A 19,675-nucleotide genomic window follows, 5' to 3' on the forward strand; every position below is an offset into this window, starting at 1 on the left:
TTCTTTTTTATACAAAGTTTATACCTAATGAAAACAAATAAGTTTAAAGGATCTGAAATATCTGTCACTGTCATTTGAAGGGAAATAGAATGCAAAAACATGACATGTTACAGACAGGATGCCAAATTTACAAAAAAAAGTGTATCCAACTTAAAATGGACCAGTACCAAAGTCTTCTAACAGACTGCTTTGATAAGAAGCATGGTTGGTTAAAAATAGACATCTCTGTTCAGCTGCTCCTTGCTAGTAATATGAATTATACAGTATATAATGCTATATACACTCACACATTCCACTTTACTTGGAAAACCTGTACACCTGGTCATTCCTGCAATTATCCAATCAGCCAGTCATGTGGCCGCAGTGCAGTACATAAAAATCATGTGGACATAGGACAAGAGCTTCAGTTAATGTTCACATCAAACATTAGAATGAGGGAAAATGCTATCTCAGTGATTTTGACTGGTTGCCAGTACCTTACAGGGTGGTTTGAGTTTTCAGAAGATGCTGATCTCCTGGAATTTTCACACACAACAGTCTCTTGAGCTTACCCAGAATGGTGCAAAACCAAAAACCAACCAACCAACCAACCAACCAACTAATGAACCAGCCAGCCAACCAACCAGAAAACAGCCAACCAACCAGCCAACCAACCAGCCAGCCAGCCAGCCAGCCAGCCAACCAACCACCTAACCAAACAGCCAACCACCCAACCAGCCAGCCAACCAGTCAACCAACCAGCCAATTAACCAGCCAACCAACCAACCAACCAACCAACCAACCAACCAACCAACCAACCAACCAACCAACCAACCAGAAAACAGCCAACCAGCCAACCAACCAGCCAGCCAACCAACCAACCAACCAACCAACCAACCAGCCAACCAACCACCTAACCAAACAGCCAGCCAGCCAAATAGCCACCCAACTAGCCAGCCAACCAACCAGCCAAACAAAAAAAAAAAAAACCCAAACCATTTCGTGAGTGACAGCTCAAGATGAAGAAATACCTTGCTGATGAGAATTAGAGGACTTAGTGAAAAATGGTCAGACTGGTATGAACTGAAGTCAAGCCTATGGTAACTAAAATAAGCACTCTTTACAACCATGGTGAGCAGAAAAGCATCCCAAAGCACAAATCCCACTGAATACCACAGCGGGTTCAGCCAAAAACAGGAATCTGAGGCTACAGTGGGCAGGAATTCTATGCGTTCTGCATTGAGGAGAGCTTTGTAAGCTCTGACTTACAAAGAGTGTGCTATCGAGCCATAGGTTCATCCCAGACACATATAAAGGGTGGTCATGTATTCAAACAGGAATACGTATCAAAATAAAGCTACGAGTTTCCAAAAGGCTTGTGTTTCCCATCAGAGGTTTCATGAACTTCTATTGGTCTGTGGTGGCATTCCAAGGTATTCACAAGACAAGTGTTTACAACACAAGACATTTTAATGTCACGTTAAAAATAACATGTCTAAAAAGTTGCAAGTCTAATCATACAAATACAAAATGTAGTACACAATATATTGTAAAAGATATTTCACAAACTGAAATGTTTTAACCAATAAACATGTAGCTATTTATTACAAAAGTTTCACTTAATACTAACCTAAAGTAAATAATTTAGGTTGAAGTGGTTCAGCTAACAATAAAAGTTACCCAGTTTGACATGAATCTCTGACTGATATAAAAATACATAAAAATGCACTGCAGGGCGGTTGGCTGTTCTGTGAAGCTTTTTGCTCAAGAACCTGTTTTTGCACTAATTTTTCACACCTACAGTAAAAATAGAAAAATTGTTGACCACCTTTTCCTGTGGCTAAAAATGTAAACTCTACACCCACACACTTGAACATAGAAAACTCACATAAAAGGTATAGTGAGTCGAGTATGCACACATCAAAACACATTCACACAGCGGAAGTGCTTCTCTGACAGTAGCATGGTATGAAAGTAGCTCTGCGACTACACAGAAATGGGTCTATGGATGTAGTGGAAATGGATTTCTCTCTCTCTCTGTGTGTGTGTGTGTGTGTGTGTGTGTGTGTGTGTATATGTGTGTGTGTGTGAGAGAGAGAGAGAGAAAGCTGTTGAAAATGGAAATAGTCATCTATAAAGTGAGAGGCTTGCTTTGCATATGCTTTGCCTACTGACAGTGAAAGTGAATCCACTATACTGGCTCACACCTCCATTGTGCAAGTGTTGTGAGGGAAAGGGCAGATGTATAATGACTGGAAAGATGTCTACCACCTTTTGGAAAATATGACTTAGTGAAATACCAGTGCATTAAAAGCTATACAAGCAGAGATGTCAAGAATTATACATCAGTGCATAGCATAAGCAATAACGATTCTCATTTCACCAGGTAGCAAAACTACTACAGCTTTGTGAATGTCTCAGAATGAGATTGTGTGTCTGAGAGGTGTGCTACTTGCATTTAGGTAGTGAATACGTCTCTCCCTCTTTGACACTCACACACTCAACCACACCTAATAATAGTTATGATGTGGCAGGAAAAGATGTACTTCTGCTAATTGTACTTGAGTTGCTGCCAACATGGTAGAGCACTTTCAGTTTAAAAGCTTGGGTTTTTGATGTGCTGTCCATGCCCATGTTGGTTTTCTCTGCTTTCCTTAATGTCCTGTGATAAACTGCATCCCATCTAGAGTGTATCCCTGCATCGTATCCAGTGTTCCCAAGATAGCTCCAGATTCACCACAACCCTGACCAGGATTAAGAATGAATGAAAGGATGAATGAATGATTATATACAAGCATGACACACCTCACTGCTTGTTTGTCATGTCATACCAATCTAACAGCAAACATTCTGGTAACTCAGTGTGTGTTGGATTTGTTCTACATCAAAACTAGCCCTAAAAACTAAAGTACAATCAAATTTAAAAATGCAATTAAATCTATTAAACAGGATGAAATTCCATAATCCTCCTAATGATACTTTAAGCTTTATCATTATAGACTTTTTTCATTTATATATCCACTATATTTACTGTCATGTCTATTCTACTTGTAATTAATATTATTCTATCCACATTCACTGGATATGAGCAATTGTGTGGTCTGATTGGCTACTCTGCTACTAGGATATCGGCTCATATACTGTGAGTAGAGAAAAATAAAATGGCAGAGCATGTTGCTGAACCAACCGAGGATGAAATAAAAACTCCTACTTGAACACAACCGCCCCCCCCCAAAAAAAAAACAAAAAAGCAAGAAAATATGGAATAAAAGTATTTGATGGTAAGAACACATCTTTTTTTATTTTTCAAGCATTATTATTATTATTATTATTATTATTATTATTATAGCATTTTTCACAAATTGCTACTGTCATTTCACTGGTTTGTTTACATTCTAAGCAAAAAATGACTTTGTCGGATGTTTTGTATAAAGTTTTTATTTATCAAATTTGCAAAAAATTAAACAAAAATGCTTCGTTTCTCAAAATCCACTGAATGTGGATAGAATAAAACAGTTATTTGACTCAATCTTGTCGTTCATGGCTTATAGCCAACTCGGTGCTATGTGCCTCGTCGGCTATCAGCTCAGGTCTGACTTGATTTCATGGAATAACTGTTAATTATACCTCTGCTGCAATGTCTACATTGTGTTGTATACAATATTGATAGCTTATTCATTGCTAGATTGGTAGACCTCATAAAACGACATCCAAAAATGTAAATATATTGTATAAAATAAAAATAATAAGCAAAACAGGTTTATTTGGAGTATAAGATCCATGTTTAAGGAATTTTGTGTGTGTGTGTGTGTGTGTGTGTGTGTGTGTGTGTGTATATATATATATATATATATATATATATATATATATATATATATATATATATATATATATATATATATGTGGGCGGCACGGTGGTTAGCGCTGTCGCCTCACAGCAAGAAGGTCTGGGTTTGAGCCCTGTGGACGACGAGGGCCTTTCTGTGCGGAGTTTGCATATTCTCCGCGTGGGTTTCCTCCGGGTGCTCCGGTTTCCCCCACAGTCCAAAGACATGCAGGTTAAGTTAACTGGTGACTCTAAATTGACCGTAGGTGTCAATGTGAGTGTGAATGGCTGTCTGTGTCGATGTGTCGGCCCTGTGATGACCTGGCGACTTGTCCAGGGTGTACCCCACCTTTTGCCCGTAGTCAGCTGGGATAGGCTCCAGCTTGCCTGCGACCCTGTAGAACAGGATAAAGCGGCTAGAGATAATGAGATGAGATGAGATATTTCTCCTTATTAATTTCTAATTTCTGCTCTCTGCATGAGCATGTGGTGCTAATGTACATATTTGTGTAAGAAAAGACACATTACTAGTTTCAGCAGAAATAAATACACTTGGTTTTATTTCACAAAGTACAGTGGTGCTTGAAAGTTTGTGAACCCTTTAGAATTTTCTATATTTCTGCATAAATATGACCTAAAACATCATCAGATTTTCACACAAGTCCTAAAAGTAGATAAAGAGAACCCAGTTAAACAAATGAGACAAAAATATTATACTTGGTCATTTATTTATTGAGGAAAATGATCCAATATTACATATCTGTGAGTGGCAAAAGTATGTGAACCTTTACTTTCAGTATCTGTTGTGACCCCCTTGTGCAGCAATAACTGTAACTAAACGTTTCTGGTAACTGTTGGTCAGTCCTGCACACCGGCTTGGAGGAATTTTAGCCCATTCCTCCGTACAGAACAGCTTCAACTCTGGGATGTTGGTGGGTTTCCTCACAGGAACTGCTCGCTTCAGGTCCTTCCACAACATTTCGATTGGATTAAGGTTAGGACTTTGACTTGGCCTTTCCAAAACATTAACTTTATTCTTCTTTAACCATTTTTTGGTAGAACAACTTGTGTGCTTAGGGTCGTTGTCTAACTGCATAGCCCACCTTCTCTTTAGATTCAATTCATGGACAGATGTCCTGACATTTTCCTTTAGAATTCGTTGATATAATTCAGAATTCATTGTTCCATCAATGATGACAAGCTGTCCTGGCCCAGATGCAGCAAAACAGACCCAAACCATGATACTACCGCCACCATGTTTCACAGATGGGATAAGATTCTTATGCTGGAATGCAGTGTTTTCCTTTCCCCAAACATAAAACGCTTCTCATTTAAACCAAAAAGTTCTATTTTGGTCTCATCCGTCCACAAAACATTTTTCCAATATCCTTTTGGCTTGTCCATGTGATCTTTAGCAAACTGCAGACGAGCAGCAATGTTCTTTTTGGATAGCAGTGGCTTTCTCCTTGCAACCCTGCCATGCACACCATTGTTGTTCAGTGTTCTCCTGATGATGGACTCATGAACATTAACATTAGCCAATGTGAGAGAGGCCTTCAGTTGCTTAGAAGTTACCCTGGGGTCCTTTGTGACCTCACCGATTATTACACGCCTTGCTCTTGGAGTGATCTTTGTTGGTCGACCACTCCTGGGGAGGGTAACAATGGTCATGAATTTCCTCCATTTGTACACAATCTGTCTGACTGTGGATTGGTGGAGTCCAAACTCTAGAGATGGTTTTATAACCTTTTCCAAACTGATGAGCATCAACAACGCTTTTTCTGAGGTCCTCAGAAATCTCCTTTGTTCGTGCCATGATACACTTCCACAAATATGTGTTGTGAAGATCACACTTTGATAGATCCCTGTTCTTTAAATAAAACAGTGTGCCCACTCACACCTGATTGTCATCTCATTGATTGAAAACACCTGACTCTAATTTCACCTTCAAATTAGCTGCTAATCCTAGAGGTTCACATACTTTTGCCACTCACAGATATGTAATATTGGATCATTTTCCTCAATAAATAAATGACCAAGTATAATATTTTTTCTCATTTGTTTCACTGGGTTCTCTTTATCTACTTTTAAGACTTGTGTGAAAATCTGATGATGTTTTAGGTCATATTTATGCAGAAATATAGAAAATTCTAAAAGGTTCACAAACTTTCAAGCACCACTGTATGATTCTGTTACCTGATTCTGTTACTGCATGCACCCACACGGTACAGATGTGACATCACTCTTGACATCATAACTATGACACCCACACACCGATACACAATTTAACCTCACAACATAACCTTCTTTCTCTCTCTTTTTTACCGTACAGAGGAAGACAGTAGCAGTAGTGCCAGTGAGCCACTTCACTCACACACACACACACCTCGCCCCCACACACCTCTTTCTCTTTCCCTCTTTCACAGGAAGTTGTGGGCATGAGCCGCCGGCATAGCAATGACACTTACCTCTCTGAAACTGTTCAAATTTTATGCCAGCTATATGGTTGAGTATACATCAAGCTGACATATGTAGGCTTTAATTTAACAGAAAACTTTGCCTATGGAGGCATGCCTTGGACAGGATGTGTTTGGTTTGGTTCTATAACTACTGGGAGAAAATTATCCTGGTTCAACACTCTTACCTTGAAACTTACAAGTTAGTATCAATTTCTCAATGCTTAAACTTGCACAATTTGAGTGCTTTGTGCAAGAGCTTGTCATGTGAACTTGCGTGTGAGCCTGATCAATGGAAAAAAAAAGGTTTATGCTGGGTAGGTCTTAGTTTATTTCATAATCCTGGCAGTTACTGTACGTCCGCCTCTGAAATTGATCTGAATCATAAAACAGGACAAAAATCGCAACACTTTATTTGCTACCTACATAGTGCCTTTATAACACATTCATAAACAGTGCATAAATATTTTACAAATCAATGCTGAGAATTTTTTTTTGAAAGACTGATGTCAAAACACAAAAGATAACATGAGACATTTTAGTTTTATAGAACTTTATCTTTACATGGAAGAGAAAACAATATTTACATTACAACATTTACATTCGTGAACCTTATACAGCTTTTCCTTGAAAAAGTGCTGTTAATAAAATTAAGCGAAGATATGGACAAAAAAATTAACAGTATCACAGTACCTTAATCTCAAGTGAACTCATAATGATAATTCAAGGCTGTTGTTTTCTCTTCCATGCCAAGATGAATTTGCATAAACCTTTCAGTATCACTGTACATGCTTTGATATCAGCCATCCATCACGTTTCTAGCATTGCTTTGCTTTATAAAATGTTTATGCAGTGGTTATGAAGGTAGATGAAGGTAGCATTCAATTAAAGTTTTACTCTAAAGGGTTCCACAATCTTCATTCTTTCAAACAGATTGAATTTTTGAGTGAGATCAAGTTTATAGCTCAACAACAGTGAGATAACAGTTTAATTTTTTATATATATATATATATATATATATATATATATATATATATATATATATATATATATATATATATACACACGAGACCTGCTATGGGTGACACAATGACACATGGAAATATATTCAGTACATGAGTAAATTATGGGCATTTTGCAGACATAGTTCCAATTATTTGTTTTAATTGTTAATTACCTGCTATTTTATATATATATATATATATATATATATATATATATATATATATATATATATATATATATATATATAAAATCTGTTTTTCTCGTAGTTGCATATTGACCTTTCAGTTCAGATTTGTCTAAAAAGGGCTACTTTTAACAAAAAGAAGAAAAAAATCTACCTCTATGTGTCTTACTGAATACTATGATTGCACACTCATAAGTTTTTACACCCACCAGTTAGCCAACACCATCAAATTAGGCAGTATTGGAATTCCTATATATCATGCAAGAGGTGAACTAGACCAAAGGAAAAGGGGCCACTGCTGTCATCCATCACTCCTCCTGTATCACTACAGGAGTTGTTTATTGTACTTCCTCCAAAAGATCTGATAATTTTTGCATTCTTGAAATCAAAAGATGGTCGCGCTTTCTCTTAAAGGGTAACTGAAGTCATTTTTAAACCTACTTTATTTCTTAAATAACGCGTTATTCAATTATGTTTTCAGTTTTAGTAACCTTATATCGTGACTTGTATTGGCAACTAATTGCAATTAAATATTATACTTATTGGCCTATTCGGTTTTTAGCCATGTTGAATTTAGTTTGTTTGGTCCACGGCAGCTGTTGCTTATCCATACGATCTTCACAAGACTTGTGCAAGACTTTGAAATGTGAAGTGTCAGCCAGGTCTCAGTGCCGCCATTTTGAAAACTGTTTTCCAAATGAAATATTGCACAAAAACAAGTTTAAATGACGATTACTGCCTACTTTTTTCAAACTTTCCTGATTGCTATCAAAACAAACAAAACTTCCAGCTTGATTACATCAGCATTCGAAAGAGGGCGCGCGCGTCTTTTGACAACGTTGACAGATGTCGGTCACTTTCCCTGTGTCTGAAATCGCTCCCTACTTACTATATAGGGCACTATATAGTGAGGACGCCATTTTGTAGTGCTGTTCGAAACCTTAGTGAGGATTATTTACACCCTATGTAGTGCACTCAAAGTATCCCACAATGCATCATGAAAAGTAGTTGTGGCAGCGGGGGCGTGGTCAAGCGCCGGTCTGTGACAGGAGGGCGGAGTCAGGGAAGGTAAGTGGCAGAATCACTACACCTGATGTCAATTAACCTGTGTTTGTGTGTGTCTTCCCAGTGACCGCGCCCTATATAAGGAGGGAGAGCAGAGAGCAGAGGAGCTCTTCCCCGAACCAGATGCCGGTTGTGTGTGTGTCTGTGTTAAATCACTAATGTTTCACTGAAAAGTGTGGCAATAAAAGCCGTATTTTGCAAACCTGATCTCTGTCCTGCCGTCCTCTGTGCTCCACCCTTCGTTAGAACTGTAAAAGAACTGAAAGATGCAGGTACTTTGTATTTATTAATGTGGGAAATACACTCAGCATAATATGGATTTATCACAAAAACACATGCATGTATTTATTATTTTGAAAACCCACCAGCTGACTGATCTGGCACGTTTTAATTGTGCGACAGTAATAACGTAAATACCACCACGATGGACTAGTGTCTGAAAGCGTTTTTTCATTTTACCAATGAGCTCACTGTATAGTCCTCTATATAGTAATTCCCTATATAGGGAGTAGGGAGTAGTGAATGAGTGAGCGATTTTGGACACAGGGTTTGATTTCCACTGTACGTTTTACCTACAATGTCTCACACAGGTCTCAACGAATCTCGTTTATGGCCATTGCTTTGATATATGGACTGATATATTACATAGCATATTTCAAACACTCATAACTTGCTATAGCAGTGACAAAATAGCTATCAAAAATGCATTCCGATATTTAATAAAATGAGATGAATCGAATTTTGAAAATAAAAATTTGCCTTCAGTTCTCCTTTAAGCATCATTAATAAAGCATCAGAATTGAGGATTCTTTATACTGAGACCCTTTAATGTTCGAGCAGTGACTTTAACATGATAGACACAACAGTACTACGTGTTGCTATGGCATCAATGAAGTTAGGGAATCTAAGGAGAAAGACTCTCAGCTGCACACCATCTTTACAGCCATTAGAATGAACGTGAATCATTAAATATTTGAATCATTTGAATATGAATATATGGTTCTGTCATCTGCAGACACAGGAGGACATGTTGCATTTAGATTTAAGGATGGAAATGAATTGCCTCGAACATCTGTGTGCTATTCTGGATTTAAAAAAAATCTACATTTATTACTGACATACACTGGAGATAGCTAGACAGACAGATCTACATACATACAGTACAGGTTAGAAGTTTGGACATACCTTCTAACTCAATGTTTTTTCTTTATTTTTATGAATTAAAAGACTCTTCAAGTCTTAAAGATGGACTGTCGTTTCTCTTTACTTTGTTGAGCAGTTCTCGACTGTCACATCCATGTGTGTTGGACTACAGCATGAGCTCTGCACCATTATGACTAATTACCATGCACCTGTTCTGGATAAGAGTGCAATCACAGCACACGCTCATAAGGACTCCTTATACGTGCAGCCTTTCCAAAGTACGGTATACATGCTGCACCTAGTGTCTCACATTACCAAGCCTTGTGTCCATGTATTGCCTTTCTGGTTTTGACTTTATGTTGTGTATTTGGACTCTGCCTTTCGTCTTTGTTTTCGCCATTCTGTTTGTGCCTTGCTGGACCATTGCCCATTTTGCAACCCTGCCCTTGTCTTATGGTTTTGTACTGTTTGCATGCCTGTTTTTAAAGAAACACTCTTCCTGCATTTACATCTGTCCATCTGCCTTTATATGACATTGACATAATATGGGTTAGTACAGTTGTGGAACAAGGATAGTCAATATTTTTTTCTTCATTTTGTATTAAGTAAGAGACACTTCATGTCTTAAAGTAATGATGGATGTCATTTCTCTTTACTCTTTACTTGAGTGGTTCTTGACATAAAATGGGTTACTACAGTTGTAGAATAGGGCTATTTACTGTGTGTTTATTGTTTACTATTTACTGTTTGATCTCAAACAGGGCAAGAAATTGCACTAATTAACTTTTGAAGAGACACACCTCTTAACTGAAAACATTTCAGGTGCTTATGGGTACCTCATGAAGCTGGTTAGGATAATGCCAGTAGTGTGCAAAGTGTTGTCAAGGTAAATGCTGGCTACTTTGAAGAATCTAAAATATGAAACATGTTTTTTTAAACACTTTTTTTTTGTTTGCCACATAATTACAACCTCAATTCCAAAAAAGTTGGGACAAAGTACAAATTGTAAATAAAAATGGAATGCAATAATTTACAAATCTCAAAAACTGACACTGTATTCACAATAGAACATAGACAACATATCAAATGTCGAAAGTGAGACATTTTGAAATTTCATGCCAAATATTGGCTCATTTGAAATTTCATGACAGCAACACATCTCAAAAAAGTTGGGACGGGCAATAAGAGGCTGGAAAAGTTAACAGTAAAAAAGGAACAGCTGGAGGACCAAATTGCAACTCATTAGGTCAATTGGCAATAGGTCATTAACATGACTGGGTATAAAAAGAGCATCTTGGAGTGGCAGTGGCTCTCAGAAGTAAAGATGGGAAGAGGATCACCAATCCCCCTAATTCTGCGCCGACAAATAGTGGAGCAATATCAGTAAGGAGTTCGACAGTGTAAAATTGCAAAGAGTTTGAACATATCATCATCTACAGTGCATAATATCATCAAAAGATTCAGAGAATCTGGAAGAATCTCTGTGCGTAAGGGTCAAGGCCGGAAAACCATACTGGGTGCCCATGATCCTCGGGCCCATAGACGGCACTGCATCACATACAGGCATGCTTCTGTATTGGAAATCACAAAATGGGCTCAGGAATATTTCCAGAGAACATTATCTGTGAACACAATTCACCGTGCCATCCGCCGTTGCCAGCTAAAACTCTATAGTTCAAAGAAGAAGCCGTATCTAAACGTGATCCAGAAGCGCAGACGTCTTCTCTGGGCCAAGGCTCATTTAAAATGGACTGTGGCAAAGTGGAAAACTGTTCTGTGGTCAGACGAATCAAAATTTGAAGTTCTTTATGGAAATCAGGGACGCCGTGTCATTCGGACTAAAGAGGAGAAGGACGACCCAAGTTGTTATCAGTGCTCAGTTCAGAAGACTGCATCTCTGATGGTATGGGGTTGCATTAGTGCGTGTGGCATGGGCAGCTTACACATCTGGAAAGACACCATCAATGCTGAAAGGTATATCCAGGTTCTAGAGCAACATATGCTCCCATCCAGATGACGTCTCTTTCAGGGAAGACCTTGCATTTTCCAACATGACAATGCCAAACCACATACTGCATCAATTACAGCATCATGGCTGCATAGAAGAAGGGTCCGGGTACTGAACTGGCCAGCCTGCAGTCCAGATCTTTCACCCATAGAAAACATTTGGCGCGTCATAAAACGGAAGATACGACAAAAAAGACCTAAGACAGTTGAGCAACTAGAATCCTACATTAGACAAGAATGGGTTAACATTCCTATCCCTAAACTTGAGCAACTTGTCTCCTCAGTCCCCAGACATTTATAGACTGTTGTAAAGAGAAAAGGGGATGTCTCACAGTGGTAAACATGGCCTTGTCCCAACTTTTTTGAGATGTGTTGTTGTCATGAAATTTAAAATCACCTAATTTTTCTCTTTAAAGATACATTTTCTCAGTGTAAACATTTGACATGTCATCTATGTTCTATCCGAAATAAAATATGGAATTTTGAAACTTCCACATCATTGCATTCCATTTTTATTTACAATTTGTACTTTGTCCCAACTTTTTTGGAATCGGGGTTGTATGTTCCATGTGTTATTTCATAGTTTAAATGTCTTCCATAGGGGAGAGCAGGGAGACTTGGGACAGTTTATATTCCCATAAATTAATTTCAACCAATCAGGTTTTAGATTCCATCAGAAGTTAGATGTTGCCCCTTAGAGCAACATACTTCCTTTGGAACCACAAAGCTGGACACTGCAGTCAGGTTTGTGTGGTTAAATATTTTGTCAACCAAAACTTGTATTTTCAACTTCACCTCCACCTCCATTCTGTAATTATGGTGTACACTGGTGAGTTGGGGATTTGTTAGGAATTAAGGTAAGTAGCCTTGAGTAACCACATATAGTATTATTTATTAAACTTAAATTCTGGGGAAAAACATTTAAGGCTATTTTTCAAAATGCCCAGATGGGGAAAGTTGGGACAGTTAATAGTTTTGATCTCTTCAGTATTGTTCTACAATGTAGAAAATAGTCAAAATAGGAAAAACCTAGGTGGCACGGTGGTGGCACAGAAGGTTCTGGAGTTGAGCCCAGTGGCCGACAGAGGCCTTTCTATGCGGAGTTTGCATGTTCTCCCAGTGTCTGCGTGGGTTTCCTCCCGGTGCTCCGGTTTCCCCCACAGTCCAAAGACATGCAGGTTAGGTTAACTGGTGGCTCTAAATTGACTGTAGGTGTGAATGTGAGTGTGAATGGTTGTTTGTCTCTATGTGTCAGCCCTGTGATGATCTAGCTACTTGTCCAGGGTGTACCCCGCCTCTCACCCATAGTCAGCTGGGATAGGCTCCAGCTTGCCCGCGACCCTGCACAGGATAAGCGGTTACAGATAATGGATGGATAGATGGATGGAGAAAAACCTATAAATGAGTAGGTGTGTCCAAACTTTTGACTGGGACTGTACATATACGCATATATGCACTGAGTTTCCAGTTTATTAAGTTTTCTTGACTTAATAGTCAAAATCCAGTCACACAAATTGCTTGTTGCACTCATTTTCATTTATTCTATTCTATATTGATATATTATTGTCCAGTTTATCTTTCTCATTTTGCTTAGTAGATCTTATATTGACCACAAGCTTTGAAAGAAAATCCTTCTATATTGTACGCCCAGTCAATGATGTTTCTCATTATTGACATTCCCCATTCAGAATAATGTAACATATGATGTAAGACAACAGCAAGAAATTCTCCAAGTAACATAAGTGCACTTTGATTCGATCACTGCAACCGCAATCTAACAGAGAAGCAGTAAACATGAAAGTGGTTGGTTTTGTAGTGCTTTTTCCCTGCAAAGAGACAAAAGATTTTATTCCTACAATAATATGTATGGCTGATTGTTCTGTATATATATTTTTAAGTCTAGGTATGTTGGAAAATAACTTCAGAGGAAGCTGGGAGATGGGAGGAAGTTTGGAAAAGCCATTCTACTTCCAAAACACAACTTCCAACCATGCAAATTATATTAAACAAATTAGTGGATCATTGCTTCATGGATATTTACTAGTCATGATCAGGTCATGGACATGAGTGAGAACTTTGCTGATATGATGGTGTGAATGTTTGTGAGAAGAGGCCCTTTAAGACAGTGCACTTATGCAGCCGTATACTTTATGTATGATTCTCTGAATGTTAGCAAAGCATGCAAAATGTGGAACTTTTTTTTAACCACCATCAATGTGTGTAACCGCTTTATTTGAACTGATGACAACAAAAAAACAACAGAAAGACACCTTTCACGATTACTTCCTGTTTGCTACCTCAACTATGTTTTTTGATAGACAGCCTGCAAATTGCTGGAAGTTCCTACTGTTCTAAAACATCATGAACATTACAGAAATACTGAAGTTTGTTTTGTTTGGCAAAATCAAATTGATCTTTCGAAACCATTTGTCAGTAATTCTGTATCAATTTACAATAAATTAAGTTCCTTAATTAATGCTTAAGTACTCATTAACTTAGCAGTAAGTAATTAAGTAATTAAGTGTTACCACTGGAGTTTTTCCAATAATCTGTGATAATTAAAATAAATGACTAAAGTGTCATGATTTAGTAACATGTTAAACTTAGCCAATTTTGAGCCATTGTGTTTTCTCTCTTTCTTTCACACACACACACACACACACACACACACACACACACACACACACACACACACACACACACACAGAGTATTGTGCAAAAGTCTTAGGCACATGTAAAGAAATGCTGTCGACCAAAAATGGCTGAAAGATAACAAAATGAAACGTTTCAACATTAAAAAAACCCCAAACAAACTATAAACAGCAGTAAGCCATAATAAATGAAACAAAGTCAATATTCGGTGTGAGATGACCCTTTGCTTTAAAAAAAAAATAGTAGTCTTGGGTACAACGAGTGCAGTTTTATGCGGAAATGAGCTGTAGGTTTTACTGAGCATCTTACAGAACCAACCACAATTCTTCTGGACACTTTGACTGTCACACTTGCGTCTTGATTTTGCCCCCAAACCCAGTAGCCTTCATTATGCTTTCTTTTTTCATGTGAAAAGTGCTCTCTTATGTAATATGCTGCTGAGATACAAACTTTTTTTTCTGTAACATTTAATTTTATGCCAGAAAACAAACGTTTGGACTCTAAAATGTTTTTGTACCGACTTGATAAAGTAAAAGTCATAAAATAGAAATCTATAGCAAAGTTTGTATGAAAAAAATGCACAGTACTATGTGTGTGTGTGTGTGTGTGTGTGTGTGCGCTTACTTTGTCATTACAGAAGCACTCATTTCTGATACATTAATGTTATGTATTATTATTATTTGTGCCCAAGTGAAGTGATTAATCAATGCTCTTTTGCTTACTATAATATCACTATTAACTAATTTTTTTAGTTCCCACAACTCTTTAAGATTAGTTACAACATTACTGTACTTTCATTAACATTCCTGCTTATTAAATTCAATGTGTATTTAATACAGAAATATGGACATAATGTACCTGACTACTATTTTTAGTAAGTATTTCATCATTATTTAAGGAAACAATACATTATCTTCAGAATGCAATGTATTAATTATGAATCCTTTTTTTAATGACATTGTAAGTACAGTTAACAATACTGCTAGTGGTTCAGTCTACGCACTACATTTACATACACAAAATATTCTGGCTTTTGGCCTTATTTGGAATAAAATTAGCTGTTTACATGGCTCATGAAAATAATTATAGGCCACTAATTGTCAGGTTTACCTGCAGCTGTGCATACGCCGATTGTCTAGTTGATTTGTGTACAATGTATAAAGCTGACCATATACAGGTCAGAGGCCGTGTCTCACAAACTGCCATAAAACTCCAAATTCAGATTTGTATTCAATTCTGAATGTGTTTGTAGGAATTCGTGTGGGTGGGTGGAGCACAGAAGTACAGCAGGCCAGAACTGAGTTCCAAAAACTCTTTATTTGCACTTTTCAGTGATGATTTTACACTCTCCCAGCCACACATGCACACACACACACAAGTTGTCTGGTTGGGGAGAGAGCTCCCTTCCTCTGCTCTCTCTCTCTCCTTTTATAGGGTGTGGTCACTGGGGAAGACACACAAACACAGGTTAACTGACATCAGGTGCAGTGATTCTGCCACTTACCTTCCCTGACTCCACCCTCCGTTCACAGACCGATGCTTGACCACGCCCCCGCTGCCACATACCCCCACCGTCCGACTCAGGCCGGGCAGCCATCCGGCCTGCAGCCGACCCCCCCCTCCCCCCTTGATGGGAGAGGAAATCCGCCATGACCATCTGCGCCCCTGGCCTGTGGACCACCTTGAAGTTAAAGGGCTGGAGTGCCAGATACCAACGGGTGATCCGCATGTTGGCATCCTTCATGCGGTGGAGCCACTGGAAGGGCGCGTGGTCCAAACAGAGGGTGAAAGGGCATTCCAGTAGGTAGTAGCAGAGGGCGAGGACCACCCACTTGATGGCCAGGCACTCCTTTTCTATCTTGCTGTAGCGGCCCTCACGCACCGACAGCTTCCTGCTGATGTACAGCACTGGGCGATCCTCCCCCCTCCACCTCCTGGGACAGACCAGCCCCCAGCCCTCTGTTCGACGCGTCCGTCTGCAACATAAAGGGGAGAGAAAAGTCAGGGGAGTGTAACAGTGGCCCCCCACACAGTGCAGCCTTTACCTCAGAGAAAGCCTGCTGGCATTGCTCCGTCCACTGGACCGGATCTGGTGCCCCCTTTTTAGTGAGATAGGTCAGTGGGCTGGTGATGTCCGAATAATTAGGTATAAACCTATGATAGTAGCCAGCCAGCCCCAGGAACTGTCTCACCCCCTTTTTGGTCTTGGGCCTTGGGCAGGCCGCAATCGCTGCTGTCTTATTAATTTGGGGACGCACCTGCCCATTGCCCAAGTGGAAGCCCAGATACCGTACTTCCACCCGCCCAATCACACACTTCTTCGGGTTGGCTGTGAGATCCGCTCACCTCAGCGAAACTAAGGACAGCCCTGAGGTGTTGTAAATGCCGCGGCCAGTCATTACTCTAGATTATAATATCGTCCAAGTATGTGACCGCATAGGTGGCGTGGGGGCGGAGGACCCTATCCATAAGCCGCTGGAACGTAGCAGGTGCCCCAAACAGCCCAAAAGGAAGTGTGACAAATTGGTGTAAGCCAAACGGTGTGGAAAAGGCCGTTTTCTCTCGGGATAATGGAGTCAAGGGGATCTGCCAATATCCCTTTGTCAAATCCAGTGTCGAATAAAAACGAGCCATGCCTAGCCGATCCAGCAACTCGTCAATACGAGGCATTGGGTACGCATCGAATTTAGACACCGCATTGACTTTTCTATAGTCCACACAGAACTGGACCGATCCATCGGCCTTGGGAACCAAGACCACTGGGCTGCTCCAGTCACTGTGGGACTCCTCGACGATGTCCATGTCGAGCATGGCCTTGAGTTCTTCCCGAACCACCTTTTTCTTGTGTTTGGGTAGCCTGTAAGGGCGGCTGCGCACTACCACCCCCAGGGGCGTCTCAATGTGGTGTTCTATGAGGCGGGTGCGGCCGGGCAAGGGCGAGAACACATCCAAAAATTCGGTCTGCAACTGGGCAACCTCCGTGAGTTGGGTCGGGGAGAGGTGGTCTCCACAGGGGACTGGAGAGCTAAGCGATGTCAGTGTTCCCTTTTGAACCTCTGGCCCCAGCTCCGTCTTCTCCGGAACCAACGACACCAACACCACGGGGACCTCCTCATTCCAAAATTTGAGCAGATTGAGGTGGTAAACCTGTAACGCCCCACCCCTGTCCGTTCGCCTCACCTCATAGTTGACGTCCCCGACTCGCTGTGTGACCTCAAAGGGTCCTTGCCACTTGGCGATCAATTTGGAGCCCGACGTGGGCAACAGCACAAGTACTTTATCTCCCGGTGTGAACTCCCTAAGGTGCGTGCCCCTGTCGTACAGGTGGATTTGCCGTTCTTGGGCCTGCCGCAAATTCTCCTGGGTTAGGTGTGTGAGTGTGTGGAGTTTTGCGCGCAGGTCGATAACGTATTGAATTTTGTTTTTGCTCGTTGAAGGACTCTCCTCCCAATTTTCCCACAGTACATCTAGACTGCCACACAGCTTATGCCCATATATTAATTTGAATGGGGAGAACCCCATGGAGGCTTGTGGGACCTCTCGCACTGTGAATAACAGGGGTTCGAGCCATTTATCCCAGTTGCGTGTGTCCTTGTGTACAAACTTTTTAATTATGTTCTTGAGGGTATGATTAAACCGTTCGACTAAGCCGTCCGTTTGTGGGTGATAAATGCTGGTGCGGATCGGCTTCATTCCTAGTAACCCATACAGTTCGCATGACATAAACGTAGTGCCTTGATCAGTCAGAATCTCTTTGGGGATTCCAACTCAGGAGATGACGTGGAAGAGTGCGTCCACAATACTACGTGCTGAGATATTGCGAAGAGGCACTGCTTCCGGATATCGCATTGCATAGTCCACCAGAACTAAAATAAAGCGATACCCTCATGTTGACCGATCTAATGGCCCGACAAGATCCATCCCAATTCTTTCGAACGGGGTCTCAATTAATGGCAGAGGGCACAAAGGCGCTTTTGGAATGGCCACTGGATTTACTAAGTGGCATTCGCGGCATGCCGTACACCACCTACGGACATCGCCGCAAATCCCTGGCCAATAGAACAGGGCCATTATTCGGGCTAGTGTCTTATCCTGTCCCAAGTGTCCAGCCATGGGATTAAAGTGAGCCGCTTGGAATACCAATTCCTGGCGGCTCTTTGGGATCAAAAGTTGTGTGATCGGCTCCTTAGTCTGAGTGTCCTGCGTCACTCGGTATAATCTATCCTTCATAATAGAAAAACAGGGGAAGGACGGGGTGGCGTTTGGCTGGAGCATTTGACCATCGATTACTCTCACTTGGTCAAACACATGCCGCAGAGTCTCGTCTCGTGACTGCACTAATGGGAAATCCGCAAGGGATTCCCTGAGAGAGGGATGAGGAGCCTGCTGCTCCTCACTCTGACATGGTGATGATGTAGACGACTCTGTGACAGCTGCTCCCGCCAATGCCACACCGGGACCTCCCCCTGCTGAACTATGGCAGGCCCCACTCTTCACTAAATGAGTCATTAATTCCCGAAATCCCGGCCAATCAGTCCCCAAAATTATCGAGTGGGTAAGGCAAGGATTAACCGCTGCCTTTACACTAAATTTCTCCCCTCGAAATAGAATGTGGACCGGCACTAAAGGGTAGTTGTGAACACACACAACACCTTCACCAATTGTGCTCTCCCCAATGCCTCGTCTTGCACCAGGCTTTGGTGGACTGAGTTCTGATTACAGCCGGAGTCCACCAAAGCCTGATATGTATCCCTCTGGATACTCACCGGTATGCGATATGCTCCAGCCCGATCGAGGGTGGTCGCTGGCGTGTCAGGGATCCGGAACACCGTGTCCACCTCCATTGCTGAGCACTGATGCTGGAGGTGCCCTGGCTCCCCACAGCGCCAGCAAACTGGCCCGGGCCCTCTCTCTGCACCGGCTTTCTGGGGCTCACTCACCTGAGGGGGGGAGAGACAGATACAGAAGTGGGAAACGGGAGGGCAACGCGGGTGCGGCGGGTCGGCTGGGGTGGAGCCGGCCCCTGCTTCCGCGGTGGAGAACGAGGACGAGGAACAGAAGGGGAGGGGGAGAGAGAGAGAGGAGAGGGGAGAAGAGGAGATATGCTGTCCTGCCGTCGGAACAGCCGCCAAGTGGTCCTCTGCCAGCTCGATGGTCTGATCCAGCAACGCCAGGCAATGGCACTGGACCCACTCCGCGGTCCCTTCGGGAAGTCGGGCGATGAACTGTTCCAGTACCACCAGATCGACGATTCCCTCGGCGTCGCAGTTGTCAGCCCTCAGCCACTGCCAGCAGGCGTCCCGGAGTTGCTGGCCAAATGCGAATGGCCGGCCGACCTCCTCTAGGCGCAGAGCGTGG

The sequence above is a fragment of the Neoarius graeffei genome, chromosome 21, assembly GCF_027579695.1.
Source record: "Neoarius graeffei isolate fNeoGra1 chromosome 21, fNeoGra1.pri, whole genome shotgun sequence".
NCBI lineage: Eukaryota > Metazoa > Chordata > Actinopteri > Siluriformes > Ariidae > Neoarius > Neoarius graeffei.